Consider the following 15,555-nt stretch of genomic DNA (forward strand, 5'->3'; position numbering starts at 1 on the left):
TTGTGAGGCTGAGGGTGGCTGAGTGTGTGTGGGTGAGGGTATGAGTTGTAGTGAGTGTTAGAGTGTTGTGAGGGCAGTGAGGGTGTGTGGGTGTGAGGGGGTGGGTGTGTGTGAGGGTGTGCGGCTGAGAGTGTGTGAGGTGTAGTGAGTGTGAGATTGTTATGAGGGGTGTGAGGGGGTGTGTGTGAGTGGGGGTGAGTGGGTGTGTGAGAGTGGGGGTGAGTGGGTGTGTGAGGGTGAGGATGTGTGACGGTGAGTGAGGTTGAGTGAGGGCGTTTTAGGCTGAGGGTGAGTGATTGTGAGTGAGGGTGAGTGTGGGGGTGTGAGCGTGTGTGTGTGTGTGACGGTGTGTGAGTGTGAGGGTGTGTGAGTGTGATTGAGGGAGTTTGTGGGTGTGTGAGTGTGAGGGTGAGATTTAGGGTGGGTGAGGGTGTGAGGGTGACTGAAGGTGTGTTAGGGTGAGGCTTTGAGGTTAAGGGTGTCTGAGGGTGAGGGCTGTTGATGGTGAGAGATTGTGAGGTTGAGGGGGGTGAGTGTGTGAGGGTGAGGGTGTTAGGTGTAGTGAGTGTGAGCGTTGTGACGGGTGTGAGAGGGGAGCGAGGGTGTGTGAGGGTGATTGTTTGTGAGTGTGTGTGAGGGTGAGTGAGGGTGTTTGAGGCTGAGGGCGTGTGATGTGTGAGTGAGGGGGTATGAGGTTGTGATGGTGTGCGAGGGTGATGTTGTGTGAGGGTGATTGAGGGTGTGTGAGATTTTTGGGGTGTGTGACGGTGAGGATTGGAATTCTTGCATCTGTGAATTATCATGCACTATTACTAACTTAAGGGCTCATGGGCTTACCTGATGGATTAGCTTTGCACTTTGTTTAGGGTGACATTTTTTGCACAACTCATGTCAAGCAATGTTCTTTAACTTAGTGTGCTCTGACCTATCTGTGTATAAATTATTGGAACATATTTAAAAAAAAAACATTAAATGTCGAGTGTGATATTTCCATTTACACACAGTGGATTCAGATGTAATATACAGGAAAAATGCTTCCGTCTAGTGGGAAGGCATCTTTTTCGTACATATATCTTTAAGAATATTGCCCATATCTATATCTGCATGTGACCAATAATAGTTTAACACTGAATTTTAGTTATTTTTTTTTAAAATAATGGCATGTATTGAACATGTTTTTAATAACTGATGCCTTAGAGAAATGGTTATTAAAATTATAATTGCGCAATAATTACGAGAAAACATCCTGTAATTTTCTTACTTCTTTTTTTCAAGCTACACATTTTGTTTGGGTACATTTTATTTTGAAAACCGTCTCCAATCGTGCATCCTTTGTTTTTCATGTAATCAAGAAACATTCTTGTCGTATTGTAAATGGTTACATTTTGTAGACGTGTTTATATTGGAACCACTGTACGTAAAGCGAACTGTTTTTACTGTACTTCTTGCCTAAGAGTAGGTCCTTAGTTCCTACTAAAGACTTTGGGCACCAAAAGTGACATATTGCGAGTACGCTGGGATTGGAGGTAGAAGCAACGGATAGGCAAGCGACCTGCTCCTTGAGATTAGTTGATCCGCGCTGTGCCTCGTCAAGAGGACCGCCGAGAACGGCAAAGAAAGCGCCTAAGAAGCCCAATCCGTTAGCTCTTGGTGTGATCCCCGATCTCAAAACAGAGTCAAAGCGGAGGCGCTAGAGCTGTTGCCGGGAGGCAGGCAGGCGAGCAAGTGGGCGGGTGGTAGCCGATAGGAGGAGCTGCCCACTTGTGGTGAGCATGAACTGTCGTGGGCTGTGGCTACTAAAAGAGCAGAGCTGAGCTAACCGTGCAGAAGTGCAAGAAGTGTAAAAGAAGACCTGCCAACTTCATCAATCAAGTTTAAAAGGGAAGAGAGAGAAGGGGAGGGGGGAGGAGAAATGCGACACGGCGGGCAGGGGAGGGGGCGGAGCGGGTAAAAAAAAAAAGTTGGAGGGAAGGCAGAGAAGGGGAGGGGGGAGGAGAAATGCGACACTGCGGGCAGGGGAGGGGGCGGAGCGGGGAGAGGGTGTGAAAGCAGCAGGGGCCTGGAGTGCGGCTGAGGGAACTTAAGAAATGCGACACGGCAGGCAGGGGAGGGGGTGTGGGAGGAGTGCGCCTGAGGGAAAATACATGCAAGGCAGGCGGCTGGGGGCATGTGCACGCGCTTTTAAGCTCAATGCGCATGCGCATTGAGCTTGAATTTCACGGGCACTGCAAGGAATCGCCACGATTCCTTGCAAGTTGGTTAAAGACTGTTTAAGCCCCCATAGTCTCGCAAGCTCGATGCGCATGCGCATCGACAGGCGAGACCTAAAAAAGAGAAAAGGATCTCATTTCTCTGATCCAAGGTGTCATTCCTACACTATTTTTTATTTAAACAACATGCTGCTTTAAAATAAGCTGTGGGTGTATAGAAATGTTCTCTATAAATATTTAAGGTACATAAAATACGTTTATAGACAGTGAACAAGTAATAATACCAAAAAGTAAAATACAAACATCAGTCACATAATCTGCATCTCGCATTTCTAGTATTCATAAACAAGGGGATTTTCCTTGATAGAGACAGGAGGGCTAACATGGAGATGGTAACCCAGTCGCTGTAATACCCTGTAAGAGGTTAACTGTAAAAAACATTTACATGATTATTCAGGAAATGAGGACTAGTAGATCGACTCAGATTACAACTAAAAGAATGTCTGCAGTCCGAGCTTGAGCTCTTGTTTCCTTTCTGTACTTGCCCTCTCACCCATCGATGCCTCCTCTCCCTCACCGGCCCCTTTCTGCTCTCCTTATCTTTTCCCATCTTCCCCTCGTATCTATCCTCCTCTACCTCTCTCGTCCCCTCTCTCTCTCTCCTCATCTCCCACGCCTCTCCTTTCATATCTCGCGTTGTTTTCCTCTGCCAGGGAAGATAACGCGCCTTTCTCTGGAGTCTTCTCCCCTGCTCCCCAACATCTCCCTGGCCCATTCCGATAAAGGGTGCTGAGCAGGGACATGGCATCTTCTTTGTGGGGAATCAATATGCGGCAAAGTTTATCTGCTCGACATAGCAGGAGGCGATAATTCCAGCCGCACGGGGTCCGTGATGAACGCTCATAATCACGTGGGTATGAGAGCGAGATAAAGAGGCGCAAAACACACACGGCACACATTTGCTTTGCCAGTGCCGGTTTTGTATACTCGTGTCCAGGTTGGGGCCTACTTTTTTATGCGGAGGTGGTATTGGGGTGCACCGGTTATAGTGTAGTGTGTAATTGGTTGCCACTAGGACAGTGTATCCTTCAAAGGGGCACCCTATTAAAATGTTGTTTCTTCCCCCAGGAAACGTGCGCAGGGCGGATGTGCCTGAAGTTGGCTTCATGACATTGAAGGTAAATATTTACCCAGCCAGTGATGTCTAACTTGTATGGTTGTCTTGTTGCTTTGCTACTTGCGTGATTCAGAAAAAGGGGTGGTGATGAACAGTCTGAAATAAGCAGACCACTCTTACCCAGTCCAAAGATCAGGGCTTGATCCATCACCGTTTTTTAGCTCACTGCACCATCCCAGCTCAGAACTTGGCTATATGCAAATTAGTCTGACCCTGGCCCAGTGCATCATGGGAACAGGGCAGACCAAACTACCAAGCCAATTCTTATACTGGGAAGGAAACAAGCTACCGGGGACCGGTTTCTGGCATTTCAGCCGTCTTCGGCCCGGCTTGCTTGAATCCTGATGGTGCAATGAGCTAGGGACTCACATCTGAGTATACCCTTCCACGCTTATGGTGGACAAAAATGATTCAGAAAAAGGGGTGGTGATGAACAGAGTGTCTGAATTAAGCAGACCACTCTTACCCAGTCCAAAGATCAGGGCAGGGCAGGGTATACTCAGACATGAGTCCCTTTCTCACGGCACCATCAGGATTCAAGCAAGCCGGGCCGAAGACGGCTGAAATGCCAGAAACCGGTCCCCGGTAGCTTGTCTCCTTTCTGATGATGAATTGGCTTGGTAGTTTAGTCTGTCCTGTTCCCATGATGCACTGGGCCAGGGACAGACTGATTTGCATATAGCCAGGTTCTGAGCTGGGATGGTGCAGTGAGATAAAAAACGGTGATGGATCAAGCCCTGATCTTTGGACTGGGTAAGAGTGGTCTGCTTAATTCAGACACTCTGTTCATCACCACCCCCTTTTCTGAATTGCTACTTACGTGGCCTGCAGTGATGATTTTCCGTGTTATTGATTCTTGATGATAAAGTATATTCTGAGCAGACTGTTCTCCCCAGTGGCGTTCCTTGTCTGAAGCACCAGTGATACAACACTGCTTCTCCTCCCCTTGCAGGGCTGACGGCGACTGATCCCTTTCCCTCCTTGCCATAACCCCAAGTGACGTTCTTAAGTTGTGGTGGATGTCGTCAGTAGCAGGTGAGTAGTTAACTGTGACCGTCCCTGATAAAGTATTCCTGTTTCTCCTAATATAGCGATTACATGCTTGGCTCCCAAGGAATAGTCTTAAACCAAACACCAAAAACAGCTTAGGTCATAAATATCAGCAGTCAGGTTCTCTATTTTCAGTCCATGCTGAAGTTTCCAACCCCTTAATCTTTTGGATTCGTATGGTTTTTGTTATCTTTATTTCCGTTAGTCCAGGTAACGGAAAGGTGAAATAGAAGATTGATTAGTAACAGCATGAATCAACGTGTTCCCTAAAGATTTGCCACTGACTAGCTAATAGAGCCTAATCCTAATTAAAGAACCCATTAAGAGGTATTTAGGAGCGCAGAAAATCTTGCTCTTTTCTAAAGTCAAGAACTCAACATGGAAGCTCATCAGTTCCCACAGCTGAGCAGCAATCATTAAAATAAATCTTTGATAGAGAAGTGATTGCTGGTTGTTGCTGAAGCACTGCTCAAAATAAGTCTGAACAAAAAGTGTAAAGTCACGGTTTTGCAGTAGCTTCTAGGGACAGGGGAAGTAAAATGATGGATGAATCTTAATTCCCTCTCTAGCTCTCAACACATTTTTATGATATAAAAATGCGCACTGTATTTCAAATGGGGTTTATAATGGGATCAGTCCGTGGAAACCGCTAATCCGATGGTGACGTTATCTGCTGTTTTGGATTACCATGGTAAAAATTCATGCTGGTACAAAGTAATTTCAGTGTTTCACACATGGGTAAAATATGCTCTTTAGAACTTCCCTCCATTCTAATAGCTACGTTCAATAAAGGTAGCACACCCTGGTGGTAGGCAAAATACTAAATGTCCATTTAACTGTGAGCCAGAGTCAAAAGAAAAATGGCTTGGGGCTAGTCACAGAAGCACGTTGATAGCCTATTACACTTTTTTCTGCCTACTTATTTTCCCTACAAACTTAAACCAAGCACATGTCCCTATGTATGATTAACTTTAAAAAGAGTGCATAAGAGAAACTGCCTTCTAAAAGTGAGTGTTGTACGTTTAAAGCAGGTGCATTTTCCTACATGGGATTATGCAACGTTTCTAACAAAGACTTGGAGGCATTCTAAGGTGACCTCCTAATACAGTGTGCAAGTCAAATTGTGTTTATTTAAATGTATTTCTCACAACATTGTATGCCCGGAGTAAAGCTCCAGATGCCTGACAGACCACTTTAATGTGGGTTGGTCACTTATGGTCCCGTTAGGGAACACTTGTGGCAGCGTCCCAAAGTAGCTCTAGGCTTGTACCTCTGGGAGGAGACTCCACTGTACTAACTTGCTATATATCCCCTCTAGACTAGCGCCTATAGGGAGGAGACCACTGTACAGTACTAGCAAGGTTTAGTAGCCTGGCCACATGCTTCTGAAGTGTGAAAGGGAACCGTCAAGTTTTCGCTTGGTAAATAGCTAGTGAACCTTAAACACTGGATGCTTTGGTTATTCGTGCCTTAACCTTAGTCTGTCCTGATGGCACTCTATTACACTATTTTACTCTTAAATGGAGCTTTCTTTTGAGTTGTTTCTTCCCCCAGGAGACCTGCGCATGTCAGATGTGCCTGTCATTGGCTTCATGACCTTAAAGGTAACTACCTAGCCAGTGATGCCTGACGTGTATGGTTGTCTTGTTACTTCCAGTATTGACTCCGTTGGGGTCCTAAAGAGCCTTGCGTTTGGGAACCACTACTCTAGACTACCTTCTCCAGGTAGGAGACTCCTCTGTCCATGGCACAGTATTGCCAGAATTTCTAGTTTAGCACCTCTATCAGAGACCACTGTACAGGACTAACTTGGGGCCCAATTCCTTATCTATAGGAAAGTCCTCTGTACGAATTGAAACTGCAGGACTTTCTTAGCAAGCACCACTGTGCAAGTCCGATGCAATTGCATGGTTATGGACTCGCATTGCACTCTATGGATGCTTGTGTAAGGCTTCATAGCAAAACAAGCACTGGCGTTGCCAATAGATCTCGCAGTAGGAAAGTTGGAGCGATTACAATTGCAAATAACTATGCCTTTTATTTTTGTTTTCATTTTAAAACCATAAAGGGCTTTGTCATTTACAAAACCAATAGCTCCAACTTTCCTACTGCGAGACCTATTGGCAACGCCAGTGCTGGTTTCCCTTCTTTTCAGCTGCAGCAGATGTAAAGAACAAATATTTTCCAGCCAGTGGATCTCGAGGATAGGATGCCAAACAAATTTCACAAGCCAGTTAAGCCTCCACTGGCACCTAATGGTTGCCAGATGTTGAGGAGCAGAGCTAAGGACATCAGAAAACCTTGGCGGAAGAGGCTGTTTTCAAAAACAGCAAAGGAAAGGGAGAGAGAGAGAGAGAAAAGAAAACCAAACAAAGAAAGCTTATAGGTGGTCGAGGGGAAATGTGTGCCGCAGGAGGTCAAAATGCGAAATGATGGCTTTTATTCTGTCTTTGCTGCCTAAAGCTGAATGCGTGCCTATACTAAAGTTACAGTGATTCAGAGACGTACAGAGTGGTCCTGCACACGGGACGTAATACACGAGTCACAGGTTTTAAAGAAAAACGACTTAAAATGCACATCTTCGGGAAATCACAAGAGGCCCTAACAAAAATAAACGCCAACGAGCTCCACAATCAGCACAACTTAAACAGTTACACACTTAAGGCAATAAAAAAATAAACGAAGCCAGTCTCACAATCAGCATATTTTAAACATTTACATACATAAGAGAGCAAAAATAAACACAGGCCAGCCCTACATCTTAAATATGACACCCTGGATAAACCGCAGGCAGGCTCCTGGACACCTGACAGTTAAGCGCTACAGAGATTGCACACCAACAACATTCACGGTGTAAGAGCCTGGACATGTGTTAAACAATAGCAGGGTACTCTCTCATCAGGCACATGTGTCTCTCTCCCTCTGATGTGTTCGACTGTTCGTGCAGTCTAGTTGTTTCAAAAAAGACAGTGGAAAGTTTGAGGAGGAAAACGTGTTCTGCTCTCTCCTGGCCGCACAGCCCTGAAGAAACCTACAAAAATGTCACGAGAGAAAAGAATCCCTGACTCTGCAAGCACGTGTTTTGTACATTGGCCTGCTCCCCCTCTCGCCCCCTCCCCAGAACTTGTCAGTCGGCCCCCGGTGAGAGGGGTGGGAGTGTGAGGGGCGGAGGTGAGGCGTGCGGCCCAGGAGTTTGCTTCCAGCGGCTTTGAGGGGTGCAGGGGATGGGGAGCGTGTGACATACCGAGGAGAGTTCTGCTTGAGGGTGTGGCAGGTTACTGGGGGGTTGAATGTAGGCGTCAGGGGGTGCAGCGGGACAGAAGGGCTGGGATTCATTAGACTTCAAAAAGAAGCACTGGGGCTAAGGTTTAAGATTCATTTTTAACAGGCAGCTTGCAAACAAAACAAACGAGGATGTGTGGCAGTCAGAATGACTGTAAAGAAAAAAAAGTCAAGAACTCACTTGATTTTAACTATATAACCCCCCATTGCTACAGATAATAAGAGAAAGGGAAAACTGTTGTCAGAGCAATAAAGACTGGATTTATTAAAATTACCTTTAACTGTGATTTCCTACATATTTTTTATGTGTAGAAATGTTTACAGCTGTACTACTCGAATAAGCTAACGCGTAATAAAACGTGTTTTCATTTGTAAACCTTACTACAACAGGACTAGGTTGCAGAACTACATTTGTCACTTTTTGCACATATTTACCGTGTGGCCCCTGCTTCGAATGTATTGATATAAAATGAAAACACATGAAGGAAGGACTAATATAACGTTTGATGCCTCACAAAGGCCAACAAGGCAAAGTTCCCATCAAGCTAGATGGGGTGTTGCCGTTTCGTGTATTCGGTCATTAAAATAATGGTGCGAGGGACAATCTGCCTGGAAACAAAGTACGGCCGGCAGAGAAGAATGTAGAAAGACGCTAGGAGAGGGGTAGAGAGGATGAGGCGGGCGGGGAGGGATATGACCGCATGAAGCGAAGAAAGGGGAGGAGAAGTGCAGATAAACAGGCATAGGGGAGGAGAAGTCGCACAGCACACGCTGGGAGAAGCCCTTTGATGTGTTGTGCGGCCGTGAAAGGAGGGAGGGAGGGAGGCTGATGCGCGTGCTTGTTTGGTCACGTGATTCACGTGAACTTAAAGAAAGCCGCACGCACGAAACCCTTGGTTTCACGAGCGTTTTGAGGACATGAATTCTCTCTCCGCTCAATGCGCTTGCGCGCATTGATAGGTCGCAAGACTTAAAAAGGGGTGGGTGCAGAAAAGCATACACACTGTTGGGCACCCCATTTTGCCTGCCACACTACATACTTGGATCAGGAGGACCCATGGCACCCAGTGACTGATTCAGAGGTCCCTGGGTAAAGGGGTGCCTTCTACAGAACAATTTCCGACAGCAGTCTTGCCAAGACAGTCGCTGCAACTGTCCCAATTGTGCATTGGACTCTCTGAATCTGGCTCCATGGCGTGGCACGATTCGGCTACTAGCGAGTCATACAGATGGGATTGGAAACTATTCAGTCGGCGCATACTAGGTGGTTCTGACCTGTGTACGATTCGGTCGGAAACAAGGGCTATGGGTCCGGGAAAGCCGAATGTGATTTGGAGGCCTTCAGAACAGCTGAATAGGGCCCTTTGTTTAGTGGCCTGGCCATGTGGGATCTGAAGTGTGCAAAGGGGAACAAAGTAACTAGCTTGCCCTGTATATAGCTAGTGTACCTCCGACACTAGGTGCTCCGGTTAATCCTGACCCTGAAGATAGAGGTGCATCTGCAAAGCCTTTCCTGATGGCACTCAAACATGCTACACTTGTGTTTTTTTTTTTGTTTTTTTTTTAGTGGAACAGTCCTTTAAAACATTGCTTGCTTCCCTCCCCCATGAGACCTGCGCAGCATGGATGTGCCTGCAGTTGGCTTCGACATTAAAGGTAGCTCTCTATCCAGCCAGTAATGCCAGGCTTGTATGGTTGTCTTGTTGCTTTGCTACTTACGTGGCCTGCAGTGATGATTTTCCGTGTTATTGATTCTTGATGATAAAGTATATTCTGAGCAGACTGTTCTCCTCAGTGACGTTCCTTGTCTGAAGCACCAGTGATACAACGCTCTTTCTCCTCCCCTTGCAGGGCTGCAGGCGACTGATCCCTTTCCCTCCTTGCCATAACCCCAAGTGACGTTCTTTTGCTGTGGTGGACATCTGGTCAGGGGCAGGTTAGTCTACAACTGTGACTGCCCTTGATAAAGAAAGATTTGTTGTCCCAGAAGGCTCATAGAATTTGGATATTTATTTTTGTGCCTGAGGGGGCCGTGCCGTGATGAGCATTCTGCATAGTCCGTGTTTCACCTGATACATAGTGATTACATTGTATGCGCTGAGCAGACCTCCTTTGTAGCTCCAGCTGACTGACCAACTGATTGTTTTAGTGTGGGTTTGTCAGAGTCCGGTTTGCAAACTATTTATGGCAGCCTTTCAAAATTTCCATACTAGCACCTCTAATAGGAGACTCCTGTCATAGTACTAACTTGAGTCCATTGGGAAAAGTTCTAGACAAGTGCCTCTAGGGAGACTACTTGCAGCATGATCTAGGTTTAGTGGCCTGGTTACACAATCTCTGAGGTGTGCGAAAGGGAACAAAGTCCAGAGCTCGCCAGGTGAAGATCTAGTGAACCTTAACTAGAGCACTGAACGTTTATTCGTTTAATAGGGCAGTCGTTACTATGTTCTTATCCTGTTGGCAGAGTTTAAGGATTTGGTGCAGGCATAAATGTCCCTTTTCAGTTTCTCGATCGCGCCTGACGCCTTTGGTTCTCTTCCTTATTAAGCTCCGAACAAACCACCTCCTGGAGGATCAGTCCTGCATGGAACCAACCATTGCCAGCCGAGGTGTTGCACATGGTATGTAGACTGTACCTTTTGATCCATTACCCTTGGTGGAGTGTACATGATGATATTTTAACAGGTTTCTGATTGCTAATGAAGCTACCTCGCAGCGCACTGATGCACTCACAGTACCCTGCTGCGTGGTCGTTTCTTTGGTAGAGTCTAACGTGTCCCTATTTACCTTTACAGATCCCCCATCCTAATTCTGGGCATTGCAGAGCTCTGTGGCACAGCAGTGACTACAGATTCTCTCCCAGACCTGAAGGTACGTCTGACCTCCCTGTTAACTGCTTTGTTTCCATGTTCATGCTGTGACCCTGGCAGAAGGCACTTACCCTGTTTAGTGAAGCATTCATGATTTATTAAACTGTTTGAGGTCCCCCAATGCATCTATATCGTTTTAGGGCAGTTTGTCATCCGTTTGCTTAGACTGAAAGTTTCCAATTGGTAGTTTCCCCTCCGTACTCTAGTGTTCATTGCTAGGCGCAGACTTATCGAGGTGGCAGGTTTACATGTACACACCGAGCATAAATGATGAGCTCTCAGACTAGAGTTTCTGACTTCCTGTGAAGACAACTCGCAGCGCACTGACTGCTCGGGCCATGCATGATGAGTCCATATGTTAGTCTGGCTCCGATCTGATGCCTGTTTTCTGTTACAGGACGCATCCAGGGACACGCTGCAGTCTTGAGCTGGTAAGTGCTGTCTGACTAACAAGCCATGTGTGAAGTGTTCGTGACTTGATGATTTCTGTGATGTAAGGTTTGGAGTTTGTATTCTTTGGGTACTCGCCTTCTGTGATGTAAGGTTTGGAGTTTGTATTCTTTGGGTACTCGCCTCCTTAGAGTGATGGAGGCTGTAAGCTTGGAGTAGATGGAGTACTTCCTCTATAGGGGCAGGTGTTAAACTCTGATATGCTTAAGTTCTGGGGAAAACTCGGCCAACTGCTGCATGGTAATGGTTTTTCCTCACACGTGGCTCCTCGGCCTCATAATTGAGGGTGCTAGGATGTCCTGGATCTAGTTTTTTAATGCGGGCAGTTGCAGCTAGGCGCCACTGTCTGCTTTGAGAAAGTTAGAGTAGAAATTAGCAGTGGCCTTTCATACTACATTGTGCTGTTCATGCTGGTTTTACAGCATGTAACACGCTTCTGGTGCTAAAAATCAGAATCCTGTGCTGAACTTCACTTTGTGGAATGCCAGAGTTTTTATAGGACTCAGCAAAGGCACAATTCAGTACTGTATGGAAGAGCAGTATATACATGTAGCACGCACACAGGCTCTTTGCAGGGTCCTGGTGCTTTACAGGTAAGGTCCATGCCTTCTCGGTTTTAATTACTTCATCTTATTAAAATCAGATTAAAAATGAACCAATGACAGGAACTGCACCTATTGATACAGAATCCAAAAATTAAGTGACCAAGGACAAACGTGTGCACATGCTTATGGGATTCTGTATAATCTATATACCCAACAACCTACTATTAAGTAGTCGTCACTAAGGTCCTTGACTAGTTAGGATCTAAGTATGTAGGTCTAATGGGTCTGGGGCACACTAACGTGAGTGGCAGTCCCCCAAAGGAGGGTGATTTACTACCCCACCAATCCACCTCTAGTCCCCAGGGAGGGGGCAGCCCCTTGACCTTTACTCCCATTTTGAAATGGGCATATTAAGTCTTTCTGCACCTTCCAGGGGGTGGGGGATGCAGAAAGCAGTCTAGACAGCCATGAACTATATAAAAACCATCCCGGGTGGGGCTGCCCAGAATGTGCATGCAAAATACCAGACTTTCTTCCCCTCTCCCAGGAGGCAGATGGGGCAGTGTCCCCACATCTGCCACCGGGGGTCAGATAACCACAAGGTGCCAGGGATTAGTGTTTTTTTTTATACATAGGGGGTCTCTGGACTCTTCTCCAAGCCCCCCTCTTGGTGTCTAGTTATCAGAAATGTCTGGGATTGATGGGTTGTCCTGCTCCAGAACCAGTCTGTTTTTTTTGTTGTTGTGGGTTTTATCTTTTTGAGCTTCTAACTACATTTGACAATTTACAGAGTGCTTCTTCTTGCAGACGAACCAACCCGCTCAGGCTGCAAAACTGCTTCGAGATGGCCAAGACAGCAATGACCGCCGTGCCAGAAGGTCCGTTGTGCATGAACAGGACTTTGCCTTGAAGGATACTACGTGTGAGGCTGCTTTTAAGACGTAGAAACAAACCACAAGAAGTTGAAATGCAGTTTCTTGGTCACTGGAAGATGGCTTTTGTGAATAAAAGTTCTGGTTCTCTCAAATGACTCCTTAATTGTGAATAGTTTTTGAAGGTTTTTAATCTATAGGCAAGTCTTTTATCCTCTATTTCATCCTCTGCTTTTTCAATCTGTTGCCTTAATTAGGTGTGGCTAACTGCTGGCAAGATTTTTTTTATGCTTGAATAAATCTTATAAATGTCCATCTAGCACTCTGGTTTTTAACCTTCTAAACTAGTGGTATGAATGTAATGTGATTTTCAGTTCCACTTTATTCGGATACAATGCTACCCATAAAAGCACAAACATAAATACATCACAATAATTATTACAAAGATTGAAATTCCATGTTCATATATCCGAAATGCCTAGTACAGAGAAGCCATCATTTTAACATATAATGGTTAAAACAATTTTCAAGTTGTCACATAAAATCAAGGGTCCATCATAGACCTACGCGCCATTATCGCAGTCTTAAAAAAAGTGCCTGGGCGGAGAATCAGTTCAACATCTAAATCTAATATGCGCCGATATGCTGCATCCAAGGTGATTTGGTCTTCTCTTGTTAAAATATGGATAAAAAACTGCTTAAAGTAATTAAGATAATATTTACAGAAGAATATAAAGTGCATAATAGATTGCTCACACCTCCCATCACAGGAGCACAAATTTTGGTTAAAATTTGGGCTTTAACCAGTGTAAAACAAAGTGCAAATTGGATTGTGTCAGCTCTTGATCTAAACAAAAGGCTCCTTTCCCAACGGCTCATCGGTAAGGTCAAATACATGTGGAGCGGATAACAGTGCTGTTCAATGGCCATGTAGTTGCACACAATTGTTTTCCTAGACTCCACCACATCCCGCTCGTTGTTATATAGGGAGTACAGAGCATTTTGCAGTTCCTTTTTTGGAACGGATTCTGCTAATATGGGGTCCAGGAAAATGTTTTCTCTTTTTACACTGCGCCAACTTTGGAGCACACCACTTAGCCATGGGATTTCTAAGCCTTTATCGCAATGTAAACAATCCATAATAATCTGCTGTCCGGGATGCCGCTTTGTTCTTCCACACTGATGCCCACAAAAGTGACGGTCGTGCGCGAATAAAATCAGTTATAAAATGGATATTGAGCTCTTTGTGACCTATATATTGGGGGTTTGAGATTGGGGTGCTTAGTAGCTTCCTGCAAAACCTATTTTCTTCCTGCTGGATAACTAAGGAATTAGCTGTTCCCCAAAACTCGGCACCCTATGTATCCACCTGGGTTTGTATATTTTCTGAACTGCTGAAAGAGCCCCAGTGGTCTTAGGGCGACATAAGCTTAAGATCGAATTGGTGGCCTTTGAGAATTTGCTCCTGGTGTGAACTAAATGCTCACTCCAGGAGCCGTTCGCAGCAAAGGCCAGCTTTAAGTAAACAAAAGATCTTACAGAGGTCATTTTTTGACTATCTATTGTGATCAAGCCTATTTCATGCTTCCCTGGCCCACTACACATTAAAAAAGATTTATTAAAATTTACCCGCAGATCTAACTCCTTCATATAATTGTTAAATTGCATCGTCTGCGTTAGGAGCACAGGGATGGATGGGCTTCTTATTAATGTATGGGACATCTCAAGTAGCCATTTTCAAAGCGCTATTCAGCCCGTTAATATATATAATGAAAAGCAGGGGGGGCCAACACGCAACCTTGTCTGACCCCCCCCCCCCCCCCCCCCCCCCCCTACCAATATCAATGGTCCCTGGAACCTCACCTCCCATGCCAATCCTTAATTAAGCCTGGAGGTCTCTATGTAAATACGCAAAGAAATTTACCAATGTTTCATCCAACCCTCCTGTCAAAAGAATTGCCCACAGCTTTGACCTATTCACTAGGTCAAAAGCTGTGGACAGATCCATAAAAGCCATGTAGATGGGGGTTCTCCGTGCAATAGTATATTTCCTGACAATTAGATTTAGGTTGAGACATTGTTCGATGGTTCCAATGTGATTTTATTTTTTTCACTTACCAGTTTAAATTTGTATGCAAGGTACATAATAGATGGCATGTCTTGTTGGCTGCTTAAGCCTGCAGAACACCTGGTGTCAGACAATCTGGAACTTTCAAAGCAGTTCACTTATTTTGAATGCAGATGTGAAGCTTTCTCTTCAGAGTGGCGCTACCCCTCACAAACTCCACCTTGAGCAGTACGTTCTCATAGGCCAAATGCCCTGGCTTTAAATCTTGAAAGGGAAAGTAGGAGCCCAAGCTTGTTGAGCCTTAAACTAGGAAGACCGGCAGTAGCTGGTAATCAAGATCATGTTTCAGGTCACATCAGGCCGGTTGCCAAACTGCTGAGCATAAAAAATGGAACAAACGCTGGTAAGGCAAGTCTTACCAAAGCCTTTCAACTACCATAGGGTCTCAACCCTCTGAATTGGAGTCGATTGTCATGGAGCTGGTTAGCCCTTAGGGTTAAGTGTCCTTGAGTGCTGGACCAATGCTCAGAGCAGTCTTTCCTGGAAGCAGTGTGGCTTTTACGTCTCCTGGCACTGATGGCATTCAGATATTGCCTCCTAGACTGATGCTAGCTTTGTGGTACCATACTGCAGCGTCCCATGGCATGGACTGCCAGTCCATGAAGTCACAGATCAGATTAAGGCAGGAGTCTTGGTGGAGGTTAACTTTCGATTAACCCCCTTTTTCCAGCCATGGAAATCTTGCCTCCTATATACATTTTTATTTAACTCTGTACCTGCACAGCGTGGGCGACTGGGACCGTAATGCTAGCCAAGAAAATAAAAGACCCTGTCCAAATTTCCATTTTGTGTGGTAGAATAAACAAGTGGGGTGTGTGGTCCCTCACATTGCTGAAGGAGCAGGGGCAGTAGAGCCAGTTTTCGGTGATGGTCTGTTTAAAAAAAAAAAACACTTTGCTATTTTCTTAAGGAAGTGGTCTGTCCCATTGAGTGGGGCAGCTCTTGGGCAGTTCAGCAGTATCCACGATTCT

At 45.4% G+C, this 15,555-nt stretch overlaps 1 pseudogene across 6 annotated transcripts in view; it reads left to right on the forward strand.

Annotated features, from left to right (window-relative positions):
* LOC147740876 (cytochrome c oxidase assembly protein COX16 homolog, mitochondrial pseudogene) overlaps positions 1 to 12,614 on the forward strand; it is a 49,622-nt pseudogene extending 37,008 nt beyond the window's left edge. For 3 of the 6 annotated variants that reach the window (XR_015307469.1, XR_015307475.1, XR_015307471.1), the window contains 7 exons: positions 3,339 to 3,388; positions 4,340 to 4,422; positions 9,571 to 9,655; positions 10,268 to 10,340; positions 10,515 to 10,590; positions 10,987 to 11,020; positions 12,392 to 12,614. The product of XR_015307469.1 is annotated as a cytochrome c oxidase assembly protein COX16 homolog, mitochondrial pseudogene, transcript variant X1 (transcript). Of the gene's footprint in view, positions 1 to 3,338; positions 3,389 to 4,339; positions 4,423 to 5,991; positions 6,403 to 9,286; positions 9,376 to 9,570; positions 9,656 to 10,267; positions 10,341 to 10,514; positions 10,591 to 10,986; positions 11,021 to 12,391 lie in introns of those variants that run through there. The other 3 variants (XR_015307470.1, XR_015307472.1, XR_015307473.1) reach the window with 3 other exon arrangements.
* The last annotated feature ends 2,941 nt before the right edge of the window (positions 12,615 to 15,555 follow it).

Source organism: Lissotriton vulgaris, chromosome 1_1 (assembly GCF_964263255.1).
Source record: "Lissotriton vulgaris chromosome 1_1, aLisVul1.2, whole genome shotgun sequence".
NCBI classification, from domain to species: domain Eukaryota; kingdom Metazoa; phylum Chordata; class Amphibia; order Caudata; family Salamandridae; genus Lissotriton; species Lissotriton vulgaris.